The 13,147-nt window shown below is 34.4% G+C and overlaps 1 protein-coding gene across 4 annotated transcripts in view; it reads right to left on the reverse strand.

Annotated features, from left to right (window-relative positions):
* Col19a1 (collagen type XIX alpha 1 chain) overlaps positions 1–13,147 on the reverse strand; it is a 336,038-nt gene that overhangs the window by 247,391 nt on the left and 75,500 nt on the right. The window lies entirely within an intron of this gene.

The raw sequence follows: 13,147 nt of genomic DNA on the forward strand, positions 1-13,147 counted from the left end.
TCTTTTTCCTGTCCTTCTATTACCTCTGTCCTTCTTATGTTCCTGCTTATTTTAGTGCTGTACTGTATCATTATATGCCTACAGATAAGACAATTAAGTGACACTCCATGTAGAAGCAGTAATTTTTCACTGATAATTCAAGTTTCATTCTTGTAGTTTTAAAATGTGAAGCCAACAAGTTGACTGACAAAACTATTATCTTTACGGTTATTTTTTCTATGAGTGTTGGTTATGACAGATATTTGAATCCTATTTTTAGATGTTATTACACCTTCACTTGCTATAGAATGTTCTAAAATACACAGACATACAGGTGATTCTGTATTTAAGAGGTATTTTCTCTACCATAAAGTTGACACTTATTAGATCAGTCTTGAGAAATCCATAGGAAGCAAATATCCCATTGTTAGGATAAAGCTGGGTGTTCTCTTTTTCTCTCATTTCATGGTTTCAATTTCCACAATAAATTATCATATGCAAATAGGTATTTTAATTTTTTTAAGTTGGGGGGTGGAAACTGTAGAAATAAGCTTAACTCAGAATATCCATGGAAAAATTAGGTGAGACTAAAAATACAGAGAGGAAGCCAAATGACAAAAATTCTATTCACTAAACGCCTACAAGTTTCTGAGTCTCTGAGGCATTAATGCTACATCTGGACCAGGGCTGTCACAGAGTTCATTATAATTCACAACAGCCTCTGGCCTTGCCTGCATTTACATAAACTGTAACAGCATCTGCCTTATTTCCTGAAGCTGCAGTCTTCTTATAAAATGTCTCTTTAGAAGAAATCAAGATTTGAAGATCACTGTCATTTCATTTTCCAATGAAAGGAAACACAAAGACTGTTAGGAACAATGGCTCTGCCTGTTCAGTGTCATCCACTGCAGTGCTGACGCTTTGGAGTTATGGTGAAAAGAGCGTCAAAGCACCTTGTGAGGAGCACAATTGGTTTGGCTATTTTTAAGAAATGCAAGTTGTCAACCCTCTCATCCCTTTGTCAGATGCAATTTTTAAGTCCTTCAATGCATATGGCTTTTTACCTGTAGAAGTTTAATTTAGTCATGGAACTAGCCTATACATTTTCGTTTTTGATATAATGAAGATAATGTGCATATGTGTGTATCAAAAGCATATTTGGTGGACAGAGTAAAAGGAGAATTGTCTAGTCCCTGTCTAGGTTAAGCGTTCAATTGAGGCTAATCTGGGGAGCTTCCTAAAGTGGGGATGTAGGATCTCCAGTGGGACAGATGTGTAAACTCTGAAAACATATTTCAAATATAATTGTGGCTCTGTAAAACAAACAAAATAAAACCATCTTATTTTCGCAATACTTATTTCTGAAGGTAAGAGTAGACAAAATCCTCTTGTTTGGTGAAAAGGCTTGTGATGATTCTTAAGAGGTGGAGACAAAGAGTGGAGGAGCCAAAATTCTAAGGGTGGAGCAGTCAGAATCTTTAAGGTTGTAGTTTGAAAGGTACTTATAGACTTAAAGAAGGAGTGGAGCCCTCCCTGGAGCAGAATGCACTAAGCTGGCAGGCATGTGAATTTCAGGTCGCATTCAGAACTGTGTGTGTCAAGGAAATGTGGATGTTCAGGCACTTGTCCAAATGAAGTCATATGGCAAAGGTGCAAGAACTAGGGACTCATATGGACAGAAGGTCATAGATTAACTCCACTATGTGTAGGCTGTACACAGTCTACAATTGAAATATAGCGAAGTTTTATTCTCTCTACATTTCAGTTTCTTAATCTATAAATTAGTGACAATAAATTTAACATCAGAGAAATAAGGATTGAGTGAAATAACATAAAGGAGGCTCTTGACAGTTCAGCATATAATAATTATTGCATAAAGGCTGCTATTATTCCTGTCATAAAAGTTTATGCTTGTACACATTTTTCTTTTAAGTGTAGAGTTCTTTGATTGCTAACATGTAGTTTGTTTTAAGAAGTCAAAGTTACAGAAGATTAGTGACTTTTGTCATTTTCTGCTAATAAATTTTGAAAAAATTTATTTTCTCAATAATGAGCTAGAGTTAAGAATAATAGAATCTGTTTACCTTAATTACATCTGTTGCTTACAAAATATTTATACAGAAGGCATTGAGCTGGCACTTTTATGCATCACTTCATTTAGTCTTTAAGTTAAAACTAAAGTGGGTACAGTATAATTCCCAATTAATCATAGAGAAAATTAATGCATAGAAAGAGTCTGACCTGGAATTCAGATCCAAGCAGTGTAACTCTGTAGCATGGTACATTAATGGTGGCTTGTATTTACTGGATACTGACTCCATGAGGAGCAAAAGTAATTTAGTAAGTTTCTTCATCAGAAAAAATAATTTAGGACAAATTTGAAGTGATTCAGTAGAAAAAATAGTATTTTAGCACAAATTAGGTTCTCTGTTTGTATCATTTTTACTATCACATTATAATTAAGATTATTGGAAAATTATTTCTATTTTTAAAAAATATCCCTACCTCTCAAAACTCACAACTGTTACACTGACACATAGGGAAATAGGAAATGAAGCAATTTGTGTGTGTGTGTGTGTGTGTTTCTGTGTGGAAAGTGTAAGTGACAAAAGCAAGCACAGTGTGAGGGCTGTGCTTGAGCAGGGGGAGGGGTGTAAGGTGGCAGGATTTACTCCCAGTGTCCAAATCCTCATCATTTTCCCACTTTGTACCAGGAGGATTCAAGCTATACATGTCTGGATGGATGGATGTTTGTGTGTGACCTTGTGCATCAAGTCACTTACTTCTCTTGGAAACAGACCATCCTATCTACTCATTTTGATTGACAATGGCTTCTGTCTATCCAAATTTACCAGAAGTCACCAGCTACCTCCATAATACTTGCTACACAGAACAGACTTTCTTCCGTGAATCCCTATGGAGAATTTACCAAACCTCCTAGGCAAAGCTGTAGCTGTGCTGAATAGATGCAAAGCAGGAGTTATTTTTCTATGATGTTGGACAGAGGACAGTAGATTAAGAATGCCTGATGGAAGTCTGTACTGGGTGATAAACATAATTTTTTGAAAAGAATATAATTACATCTTCATGCTTAAAAGCCCCTTGACTCTACATTCCATAAGGAGATTTCATGAAATAGTGTTGTTTAGCATACTCTTTTTCTTGTAAGTCTCAGAAGAAACATGAATGCCACCTCAGTAAACTAATATTTTGTTCAGGGCCTTGAGTTAAAAAAAAATTATTGCTATTATACCACCAAACTTCAAAGTGTACATTTATTTTAGAATAATGAGATTTACCTATAAATCATTTAATTTATTTACAATATCACATTGAATGATAAAATTATTAAATGCTTAAATTAATAAAATAATAAAATTAATTTTAAATTAATTAAAATGATTAAATTGAACCTAATATACAAATTCTACTTTATATTGTTCAGAATATACTTCCCTCTATTAATATAAATCAGTTTTCTAGCTTAAATACTAAACCTTAAAAATAAAAAAGTTTACTTTGAGAATATTGAACCTGAGATGTGTATCCTATAGCACTTTGCATACGTTCTTACTCCAAGTAAAATATTTAAACAATTCATCTTTTTATTTTATTTTTAACAGTACTCTTAAGAACTTCAAATTCTCAGGGGAAAAAACCCCAAGAATCACAAAGCTGAGGAGCAGAATCTAAGTTAAGTTCAGGGATGCTGTACGGACCACTGTAGAAGAAGCAAATGCATCACATTATAGAAATAGAGTGTGAGAGAGTTCCAAGGATTTGTATATTTTAAGAAATAATAACTTTTCTCTGGAAATTTACTTAGAAAATCAAACTAGGTGTTTTGATCATAAAACAATGGGAGTCTTTTACCATAAACAAAAATTTTATAAGCATGATTTAAAAATTTTGAAAACTTAAAAGCTTGATATTTTTTACTCAAAGTATTTTGTAATAATAGTAACTTTCTTGCTATTTTCATTTTGTAAATATTCATCATAATTATTTAAATAAATTGGCACCTGTGGACCATAAAAGTGAGAGAAAACACTCTTCAAGGTGGTGTTTTCTCTGTTTCTGAGTGTTACATCCTTTTCACAGTTAAATAAAGTGACAAGTTAGAAGCAGAGCTGGTACCACCAGTGACTGGGTTCCTGGGGAGAGTGTGGTCAAAGACTGAGTTTCTACAAACATTGGGAAAATTCTGGCCAACAGACAGAGTCTCTAGCGATGCATGAAGAGAACCAAGAACTAAATGCGACTCAATACCATATTTAGCACACTGGAAGTCTCAAGAATTCAAGTATCTGTGAGATTCTTTAAGAGTGACTCAAGCAAATTAAACCCAAAGAAAACTACTTGAGGAAACATGGTAGAGTATCTGACAGAACAATTTTTCCACAATTTTAGAAGAACATAAATAGAACTTTTCTATCACACTGGCTTCTTAAGTTTTCTGGACGCTGTCCTCACAGTTACTGATGCTAACTGACTGCAAGACCCTCTCAGTCACCATTTGACTGTGTGAGTCCCAGTTCTCAGAACGAGTTTGCCCAACTAGATTCTCAGTAGCTGATAAATTCTTTTGCATTCACTGAAGTTTTACTTTTAAGTGGAGTATAAGAAGAATCATCACACAGATTCTTCCTCAAAAGCAGGCTTCCAGGAAAAGAAACAAGACCTTCAATTCTGAGTAATGTTTGTCTTGCTCCAGTTCCACTGTATTACCCCCCAAATGCCATTTCTTTTCTAAGAATTTCTATTTTTTTCCTAAAGAACTTCTTGGCTTCCATAGAACTTTTGAGACTACAGCTTTCTTATTATTATGGCCCTTGAAAGTGAAATTGAATGGATCAACTTTTGAGAGGTTATGTTATCGATCACTGATTTGCTGCATTGACTACAGTCTGCTGTGAGCCGAGAGCCTGGTTCACAGGCAAGCAGGAGCAGTTTACACCAGGTTTCCATAAATAAAGATCCAGGTGCTGCCACGCTGGAATACTGAACTTAGTGGCATTTTATACCAATCTTAATAAAGTCCCTTCAAGTATCCTGAGGGAGTTTTATCCTGTGTTCCTGTCATTTATCATGTAAAAGTATGTCTTTCTTTACATCCCACAGCAAAGAAATCTAATAATGTACTCTACAGTCCAGCGATTTCACCATTGGTTGAAAAAAATGAAAGAAAAGAGTCCCATATTCATAATAATTTGAAAAATCCTCAAGATCTGAGATTTAAATAATCAGACTTTATGGTGTATTTTATAAAGAGATAGGTAGAATAAGTGTATAAAGCAAATTTAGCTTATGACATCTTTTCTTTTCCTTTATTGGCAGTACTGGGATTTGAACTCATGGCCTAGCATTTAAGCCACAATCCAAGCTCTAGACTGAGGCACCACTTTAGGAGTTAGGGATCTGAGTCATACTCTCTAGAATAAAAGTATTTTGAAAGGAGTAGATCTTTGAGCAAATAAGTATTTGAAAAAACCTTTTTTTCCCCTAAAGTACTGGGGTTTTGAACTGATGCTAACTGATTGTACAAGACCCACTCAGTCACCATTTGACTACGTAAGTCCCAGTTTTGAACTTGCTCTATCATTTGAGCTACTTCTCCAGCTCATTTTGGTTTTAAGTAAGTTTTAGATAAAGTCTCACACTTTTTTGCTTGGCCCTGGCCTCAGATTGTGATTTTCCTACCTCTGCCTCCCACATAGCTGAAATTGCCGGTGTGAACCACCATACCTACCTTGTTCTTTGAGATAGAGTCTTGCTTACTTTTTTGCCCAGGCTGGTTTCAAACTGCAACATTTCTACTTCTGCCTCCCTTGTAGCTGACATTAAAGATGTGAGCCACCATGCCTGGCCCAAGAAACCTTTGATGAACAGTCTTCCATTAATGCTATCAGCAAGCTTAATCAAATAGACAGCAGCCCAAATAAACATTAACTTGCTTGGAGCAAAGTATTATTGTTCAGCAAAGTTTGCCGAAATTTCATAGTCCAAGAGTTACATTCAACAAGTAGTAAAGAATTCAGATTGAATAATTTCTAAAGAAAAAATAAACATCATCAAAGAAGCAGAGATATCAGATATCAGAGGTAGGTTTAAGATCTCAAAAAATATCTGACAGCCTCTGAACTCCTACCAGTTTAGCTTCAGTTATTCCTGTGTCAACTTTAGGTGAATAATGCCACAAGGGTCATGGCCTTCAAGATAATGAGGCACAAAGGAATCACTTGATCACTAGTGCAGCTAAGACAGTTATAAAAACTTATACTAAACTTATTTTAGTGAGGGAGAGTTTTCTTAGCATCAACATGTGAAAACTTTAATAATTTAGCAGTTATTTGAATTAGTACATATAAATATAGTAAAAAAAGATAATTATAGTTTAACATACAAATATAAATTTTTAGATGACTGTATGAAAACTGAGTGTTTTCTTGTGGAGTTTTTTTGGGACAGGGTGCCTCTGTATAGCCCAGGCCAGCCTGGAATTCATGATCCTCCTGCCTCAGCCTCTGGAGTGCTGGGATTATAGACATACAGCACCACACCTGGCTTCTGAACTTGAATGATATGCTGAATTATAACGGTAACCTTCTGTGAGTAACCCATTATTTAGATCTACTCTTACAGTATTAGAGAAGGAATATGAATATCAGCCATTTTATAAGCTAAATACTACATGATAGCATTTTATTGATGGATTGAAATATATTTCTTATATTTTTAATCATATTATCTCATGTGGCTCTATGATACGATACAATATAGTTATTTAATTTGTCTGCAGTGAAATACATATTAAGACACTGCATCATACATAAAATGGTGAATGTAAGAAGCCTTCAAAGCTGTTAACAGAATACTGACCATGTTCTAGAGTAGAGTTCAGCAAGGTTTTTTCTACAAAAGGCCACAGACTTTGCAGGCCAGGTAGTCTCTGCCACAAAGACTTAAAGCTTTAGTATAGCACAAAGTTTTAGACCACACAAAAAACAAGTCTGACTGTGTTCCAGTAGAAGTTGAGTTATGAAATCACACAATGAGGGTTTCTTGCTGCCCTATGATAGGGCCAAATTTTGATGATACATAAACACTTGTTCTGTGTGTCTCCCTATCCTGTCTGATACAATTTTATATAAAATAACCACAAGTTTAATCAAAGAGCAAACTAACATACCCTTTTCCCAGGAATTCCAGGAGCACCAAATTACTACCAGATGTACCCTAAAGTATATAATTTGCTCATTGGACTTTTTAAAAGGGTACATTAATTGCTAATGTCAAAGAGAATCTACCACCTCATAGATGAGTTGCTTTTGCTTACACCAAAATTTGTATTTCCTCATAGTGTCACGAGTTATTAGACTTTTGCTAATAAATTGTCAAAAATTACTGAATATCTAAGTAATAATCAGAACAAAAACTAGATATTATCCACAGAGATATATATTTCAACTTTGTCATTTTTGTGTGTTTATCAAAACTAAGGTATGATTCTACTGCTGTTACCTCAATTAATATCCGAAGTAAGTTTGAGTTAAAAGCTACTTCTGACTTCATCTTTCAATTCAAGTAAGTCATGAAATTTCAGACTCTGGTATATTACATACCTAGTGTGTCTGACCTTCCTATAAATACTCTAGGAGAAACCTGAAGGTGGGTTAATCTAATTGTCACCTTCCCTTCTCTTGCACCTACACAGCCAAGCAAGACTAAAATATCTACCCAATGAAGTCTATGGGTCACCCATGGCTGCCTTAATGGCTCTGTCATAAATTTAATCTAATAAAATTACCCTTGAAAGAGTGAAAAATAATGAGAACATTTTGAATGAGTTGCTCTATCAGTAATGCTTGGTAGAGATTAAGAAATGTAATTTTTTGAGTATATGATACCATCATTATACTGACATTATTTGTGAATTTCAGATTTAAGGTATACAAGAAAATTTTACCTTTAAGATCCTGTAGATGATAAGATTACATCAGATTGGATAAAACTGATATAAAAAAGACCTGTTAATTAACTAGATATATTTAGTATGGGATTAGAAACATTTCTTATTCTTACATTCACATAGGCAAAGAAGTCAGAAACATGATACTAAATCCTACTTCTATGAAGTTATTAGGTATTCCTTCTCTTAAAAATCATGACCATATTCTAGTTCAGTTAATTTTATTGATGTCATATGGCAACAGAAGAAGCATATGAGTGATATCATATTGGAAATAAAAAAACAACTCACTAATAATCCCTGGACTAGCACCTTAGACTGCTCAAAATGGAAATTGCCATAATGGGATTAGAGCATGAGAAGCAGAAAGGAATCAATACCAGTGTCTGATCCCTTAAGGCATCAGATAAGCTGACTTATTTTAAGTTGTTTTATTTTCTCCTAAAGTATATCAGCAAAGCAATTACTTCATAAAGCCAACACATTTTGGGAAATTAACTGGAGATGTGGAAGGTAATAACACAAAAGTAAGATGGAAAATAATTCCCCAAGTGGACCTTAGACCACACTCCTCCTCCCTTAGGTTCAGGAACTTTCAAATTTATAAAACTCAGAGAATTTCAACTCTGAAGTAGGTGAGGGCATTAGTAAGAGTCTTAAAGAACTGAGAAAGTAATGTGGTTGCTAAGTAATTAGGTTGCTAACTACACTTGCTAACAAAAGGGAATTAAAAGATTCAGAAAATTATAATAATTGAGTCTGAATGAAAGAAAAGTATTAATTATTATTTCAAATAATGTCATACAGAGCTTAATCTTGGGCAGAGGGCATGGTTATAATAGCTTGATTAGGTGTCCTGATATAAAATACTGATCACAACTAGGGTTTAAGTAAAAGTAGTGTTATTTCAAACCATATCACTCCATGAGGAATCATCAGCTTTATGAAAAAAAAAACAAAGAAAAGAGTACATACTAAGGGGGGGCTATGCATGGGAGGGATACGGCAAGGGAAATAAACTAAAAACTTGAATGTGGTTGATGTGCTCTGTGTACAGGAATGAACATAGAAATGTTTACTTGACTGGAGCCACTATGGGAAGGAGACTAGGGAGGAGTGAAGAGGACCAGAGAAGTTGAACCAGCTGGGGTTCTAATACATACAAGCATGGAAACAACACTAGGAAACTCCCTGTGTAGCTATCTTTATCTCAAACTAGCAAAAATGTCATGTTTCTCTTTTTATCTTTTATCTTCTACAAAATGGAAGAACAGGAGGGCAGAACAGGTTCTATGGGGGCTGGGGGGCTGGTACCAGTGTGGGGGAGAAAGGGGGTAGGAGGATGAATATAGTGCAAATAATGTGTACACATGTATGCTAAAGCAAAAATGATACCTGTTGAAACTTTTCCAGGAATTGGGGGAGGGGGGATGAAGGACAGCAGTAGAGGGGGTGAATTCAAACATGATATATTTGATACACTGTAAGAATGTTTGTAAATGTAAATGCCACAATGCAACCCCACCCAGCACAACAATAAAGGAAAAAAAAAGAAAATAGTAAATCACATTAATGAACTTCATACTATGGATGAAAATAATAATAAACAGTAAATCATGCTAAAACTTGGGACTTAGTTCTAAATGTTTAATTTTTTATTATCTAGTTGGAAATATCAAGATAAAATTGATCAGATCAATACATGAAGACTTTGGTTTTTTTAAATGGAAAAGTATAGCAGGACACTAATGAATAATATAAGAACACTTTTCTAAAATTATCTTATCTAGTTTTCCTTAAAAATTGACTCTGCCTTCTGGGGCAGAATCTCCTGGGTAATTGGGGAGTAGAACTTACAGGCTGGAGAAACAGATGAGTTAATGATTTATACTGTCCTTGAGATACAGTATTCATTCATTCGCTCACTCATTTTTTTAGTTGCTATTATATGTTGTTCTGTGTATGGAGCTCACACAACTCATATTCTAATAGGAAAATATATAGATGCATAATAATGTATCAAGTTGCAATTTTTAAAGTTCTAAGAAGAGTAAGAGAATAGAAGTGGGATGGCAACCTGTGTTTTATATCAGAAGACATCTGATATCTCAAGGACCTAATTCTTGTGAGGAAAAAATCAAGCAGATTCCAGAAAAATCTTCCTCATTTACATGACCTTGTGCAGAGAACGTGAAGCAGGAATGGTCAAAGGGAGAAGGTAGGAGACAATACAGGGAGTGGGAAGTGAATAGGGAAAGCTCTACATATTGTGAACAGCTGTCTGGTCAGAGGTTCAGGGGCTGTGTTAAGGAAGACAGCAAGTCATCAGTGGGTTTTACCTCAAGTTTTAAATCAGGATTTACCAACATGATTATTCAGAATAGTTATCTGACTCAGTGTTCTTTATAAGGTTGCTGCTACAATAACAATTCTCAAAATTTAACACCTTTAGAAAAATTTAGTGATTGATACATAATTTAAAAAGAGATTTGAAATTAGTATTCTCAAAAGGTTTTCTCATTTTATTCTCTTGGGCCAAAAGTAAAATGCATGAACATTTTACCAACTTACAGCAAATCAGAAAAAAGCAAATTATTATAGTGCCTGAACTGCTTCCGATTCACATCATCAAAGTATGACCACGCAAGCAATCTTTTCAACACAAATATACTCTATCCAGAAAAGGTCAGATATTATTGGGAACAAAGCATAGAGTTCAATATCCATATCATTAATCTTTGGAAGAACTAAACTATCCATCAACTATTAATATTTACTACAAGTAGCATATAACTATCTGGGATTTTAATACACTAAAATGCATATTCAACTGAAAATTCTAAGGTATTATCCATAAATGAATATGCCTTTGTTTTTGATCAATTCACATATAAAATTATCTCAACTTAAAAGGACTCTTTTCGCCTCTCCTTCAATATATGAACAATTACACTGTGGAAAAGAGATCAGAGAAAAAACTTATTTGTTAGCCATCTATAATGTGCCAGTTTCTGTTCGTATGTGCTTTACATACATTATATTGAATTTCTTCTTCAATCAGACATTGACTATTAAGGATTTATTTCAAAGACACTAAGAGGTGGACAGAATTCAATCCTAAGTGTTTCAGGCTGAGAAGTGGTACTTTTTCTAATATACTGTCTTTTTCTTGGAAGATGAAAAAGAAAACCTTAGAATAATATCTGGTTCCCTTAGTAACTCTGTACTTCTGACCGTTCACAAAATTAACTGTTCAATATGTCCAAGAACAAAATGACTGTCAACAATCAAGTTATGCAGATAATTTAAATTTATGTGCCAGAATCAAAGCCTAAGGAAAGCCCTCTTTACTTTTTGCACATTAAAGTTGTAGGATCATATAGTATAATGGGAACAGGAAGAGAGTCATCATCAACTGCTTAAAATTAAATAGTCCACTGTGTTAATTATAACAGGAAAGTTTACTTCATTCTCGGCCACGATTATCTGGACTCATTTTTATGCTGTAATTAAATGATGATACATGTACTGAAAAAAATTTAAACAAATTATCATTTGCTTTGTTTTGAAGATTATCAATTTATTTAAACTCATCTGTTTTTACTCTACCACTAAAATCTCTTATGATTATGAATCTTGAAATTTAAAACAAATTTTAATATTTAAAAAAATACAGATGGAAGTCATATAACAATATAACTGCAAGACACATTTTTGTATTTTACACATTTGACATGAAATACATTTTCTAAGTTTTATTATCTTTACTAGTTTCTTCCTTTTCCTTTTCTAATGGAAAAGAATGTTCCTTAAACAAACCGTCCCTCGATTATAAAACCCAGTGAAGTCAGGTCCTGTGCTTTCTTGTTACTGTTACTGCTATACAACTGGCACAGTTTTTGTTATAATATTAAGTCCTCAATATATAATTGTTGTTGATGAATGCATGAAATTAATAAAAACAGAGGGCTGGAGGGATGACTCAAGTGATAGAGCACCTACTTTGCAAGTGCGAAGCCCAGTTCAAACCCCAGCCCCACCAAAAATTTAACAAAAATAGATATTTAGATATAGTAGGAAGCATTTACTTAAAGAGAATAGAGAGGAAATTATGTCTTTAAAAGGTCTACACTAATGGGTTATTGAATGGAATTTCGCCCTGTGCCAGCAATCTCAAATATGGTAGAACTGGTAAATCAAAGAACAGAAAAGCTGAGCTAAGGAATATGTATCACAAAACAATCACCAACAATTAAGCCACACACTTTTTCAAAGAATTTTTGTGTCACCTAATGATGTAGGCAGAACAGATTGACCCCCTTCTTCACAGATAAGAAAAGTAAAGCACCTAGAGACTGGTGGTTTAGCCAAATTCACACAGCTGAACAAAGCAGAGCTGGGATTAGCCCAGAGATTATTCTACTCTGAGTCCTCTGAATTGTGTTACCTTGGGCCCATCATTTTACCTATGCATGGTTCTCTCAGCCAAAAGATAAGGATAAAAATATTAAGTTGACATTCTTTATGAGGTTATAAGAATAAATTATTATAAGATAGAATCATAGAACGATCATGGAACACAGGTAAATAATACTGAAATCCTTTTACTCATTTATTTTTATTCATGTGTTTGGTGGTACTAGGGTTTGAACTCAGGGCTTGCTAGGCAAGTATTCTACCATGTGAGCTATACCTCATCCCTTTGTTACTTTCAGTCGTTTTTCAGGTAGAGCCTTGTATTTTTTTGCCCAAGGCTGGCCTCGGACAATGATTCTCCTATCTAAATCTCCCACATAGCTGGGATTACAACCTGTGCCACCACACCTGTCCCTGAAATCCTTTTAGAATATAAAGCAGCTTTCAAAATGAATACTGGTTAAAAGAAAGTCACTGGAGCTCAGAGACGTGAGTTCAGATTTCAATGTGGGCTCAAGCTATATGGCCATCAGCAATAATTTAACCTCCTCGAGCCTCAGATTTTTCATATGTAAAATGATAAGACTAATTCCTAACATGAAGAGTATTATGAGAATAAAAAGACACATATAAAGCACTCTTCTCAGTGGTTGACAGATGGTAAGCACTAAATAAATACTAATGCTATAATGACTTGTATGTTCAGTTGATTGAAGTAGGCCTCATACTACTTGTTTAATTATTTTTGGATTTTTATAGAATGACATTAAAAACAATGGTATC

This window comes from Castor canadensis, chromosome 1, assembly GCF_047511655.1.
Source record: "Castor canadensis chromosome 1, mCasCan1.hap1v2, whole genome shotgun sequence".
NCBI lineage: Eukaryota > Metazoa > Chordata > Mammalia > Rodentia > Castoridae > Castor > Castor canadensis.